The 3,306-nt window shown below is 33.0% G+C and overlaps 1 long non-coding RNA gene across 1 annotated transcript; it reads right to left on the bottom strand.

The window, feature by feature from the left end:
* Positions 1-409: 409 nt before the first annotated feature.
* Positions 410-2,221, bottom strand: LOC117120314. The gene is made up of 3 exons (XR_004447321.1): positions 1,828-2,221; positions 976-1,051; positions 410-542 (listed from the first exon to the last, which is right to left on the bottom strand). It is a non-coding gene; the product is annotated as an uncharacterized LOC117120314 (long non-coding RNA).
* Positions 2,222-3,306: the final 1,085 nt, after the last annotated feature.

Raw genomic sequence — 3,306 nt, 5'->3', positions numbered from 1 at the left:
GACAAGCAAGTGGTAAGATAATAAGCAATTAGTAGAGCTCCACATAGTACACTATAGGAAAATTATTATACGAAGGTTAGATTTGATGCTTGAAAACATTTTTGAATGCATTAAATCTAACATAAGTATAATAATTTTCCATTTAGTGTACGATACATGCTCAACTAATTGCTTTATAAGTCAATCGCCGTCTTTTTTTATAACCAACTGTTAGTAGTCATCGGTTGCTATAGTGATATGATCAGTATACATGTGCATAATTACATTTAGCTGCACGTATGCTGATTTTAGCTCCTGTGCAGTACATGTTTAATTAACTACACATCAGCAGTCCATACAGTACGGATATAATGAATAACTATTGTAATTTGTATTGTCTTAGAAAAAACTTGTTTGTAGTGTCGTGAGTCAAACAAATACGTCAAGGAGTAGACCATAGACTGCATACGTTGTTTAGAACGTTTATTTGGAACACAGCGAAATGAACGAACCATGGAGCAATATAGATAGTATGAAAGAGAACTGAACAAAAGGAAAAACCCCTGTAACGCAAAGAAACAGAGAATAGTGTCAAACTCATGTCATATCGCATAACATAATATCTCTAATTGACTCAAACAATTAGTAATAAATTTTCAAACTCATACTCAACGATATGCCTCTACATATAAGTATAATAATATTAATGATCAAGACATCAATACAGTACTCGTTACTGTCTCACGTATCATTACTAATATATCATTTTATTTAATAATCTTGTTATATTTCTCATGGTTAAACATTATCTTTAGAAAACATTTTCTCTGGGTTGAGCGAACAGTATGACAAGCATAAATGTAATCGCAATAACTCTAGTACATCATACTTTAAGTTCATCAATCGTAATGTAAAGAGTATCTCTATTACTCTAATAACATAATCAGAATCAATTAAACAATCTAAACAAAATTAATAATTAAATCATGACCGCACCTGCAATGCACTCGTTCAGAGGCTACAAACAAGAAATCTCGGACAAGAAACAATCGGCGGTTCTCATCAAAATAATCTAGTAAAATGAATATTTAACCATTACTAATACAATGTCATGTAGTCATAGCACAATCATTCGTACTATCATAAAGCATAGCATAGCAATCAATTGAATAAATTCGTAGGTAATGACATTCAAATAATAATCACGGTTAAATAAGCAATAAAACTATCACAACAAAGTCATTCGAACATCTATATAAGCTAAAACTCAAATATTACAACTCAACAAGGTGATCATAAAATCGTGGCAATCGCTATCAAAATACTGTACATCATAAAATCGATAATCATAAGTAAAATAATAATAATAAATGTTCATAATATTAAATAGCAAGTAAATTAAAGATCGTACAATCAATTAAAACATCGTAAAGGGTCAATCTAACGGGGCTACCCAACCATGACATGGGCGCCCTCTATAAACATGAGTAATTAATTAGCTAACAATCATAAGCTGTCACGGTCGCTCGCAGTGGCGAACACGTACACAAATCTTATCATACAGACGTTAAAGAATTGAATTAAATATCATCTAATGGTTGACACATAAAATAAGATTGTAATTTAGCTAGAAAATACTCTAAATTATATACTGTACTGTAAATCAAATCACGGCTATCCCGCATTATACAGAACAAATAGCTCGACTAAAACACTGTCGTTTCACATACTTAGCCATGATATGCCATAGTGTAGGTTACGATGAAATATATTACTAAATACATGGGAATAATGTAATGAAAATAGGTATAAAACAATAATCGATTAAAAATATGAGTTACGACGTACCACAAAACTTCAAAATCAGAGTTACAAATACTTCTGCGCAATCAGCCAATAGTCACAATACTCTGCTTTCTTCTCTGCCTTAGACACGTCTTGTCTCTCTTGTGGCAGGTTCTCAACTTGCTTGGCTTGTTCGAAAAGGACGCGCTAGTCGTATCACAAGGACGCTAAATAAACAATCGCTCCGCAGAATGTCCAGACGGACACGACATAAATAGTAAATAAATATCCCTACTCGAAATAAAATAGACCCCATACAAGTTACGATGGTTCCATTCTCTGACATCAGTGCTATTTTGTAAAAGAAATAAAGATTTCAGCATTCGAAAGAGAATACAGTCACTGACCTTTTTGGTCGGTGTATGCAGACAGGTAAAATCGTGCGATGACTTCATAACTAGGCTAGGCTATGGCCTAGTAGTAGTAGTAGTAGGAGGCCTGGGCGGCCTCCTGCATGGCCGTAGACCTACATCTAAATTTGTTCCTTGAGTCTTTAAAATAGATCTTGATTGGTATATTCCTATTAAACGTTCAGTTTGTTGTGTTTATGAGGGCCCATTGATCCAATGAATTCCTTAATTGTTCATACTTAATATTTAATTTGAAATAACTTTCTTCGGGTTCTAAAGTTTATGAAAGTAATTTTCAATTTCAATTCAATTTTCATCGCTGTGCACGATGTCTTCGTGTTTACGAAAATAATGAGGATTTTTTTTGCACACGAACCTAAAAAATAATCAAGCCAAGCGTCCACTAGTTAAAAAATTAGTGGACGTTGGGGAATAGGCAAATGACATTGGGAGTTGCAATGATGACGTCACGATTGACTTATAATGCATCTTATAAGTCAATCGTGATGTCATCACTGCAACTCCACCTTCATCAGTGCATTTTCCGCTGCCTTGAAATCTCCAAAGATAAGAAATGTATATTTCTTCAAAATTATATAAATTTGAAGCATTTAACCACCCCATTTTACATTAACCAATAAAATTTTATTTTTATTTTTTTTCTCCATCTGGATGTTTTTGGCAAAACTATGTGCTAAATAAGAAAACAAATTTTGATTTTTATATTTATTTTGCCCCCCCCCCATGATCTTTAAAAAAATAAGTATGCAAAAAGGAATGAAAAAAGTCTCACCTAGTGGAACATAATGTCCATGTTTCTTATTTTCATACACTGTATTTCTCCTCTTCAAATCAACAACAGCTTGATTTTTGTCCTGTATCATTCCAGTTTGATGTTGCATAAATACTGTACTTATTTAAAGCAACACCATAAAACCCTGTGTTACTATTCATTTCCTTAGTTTTTTTATCCGGTTATTTTCATTGTTCCCTGGTTATAGTATATAAGCATTTGAACCAGTCATGCTTTCTCTGTGTTAGCAATCCATAATAACACAGTCAGAGCCTCTTACTGGCATCAATGCAGGCCTCAACTCTTATTTCATGTTTAATTTTCAAGAATATTAATATT

The sequence above is a fragment of the Anneissia japonica genome, unplaced genomic scaffold (genome assembly GCF_011630105.1).
Source record: "Anneissia japonica isolate Jap-2015-1 unplaced genomic scaffold, ASM1163010v1 scaffold287808_len173961_cov137, whole genome shotgun sequence".
Lineage (NCBI taxonomy): Eukaryota > Metazoa > Echinodermata > Crinoidea > Comatulida > Comatulidae > Anneissia > Anneissia japonica.
Note: the sequence above shows the minus strand (reverse complement) of the source record. Positions and strands in the feature narration are given on the sequence as shown.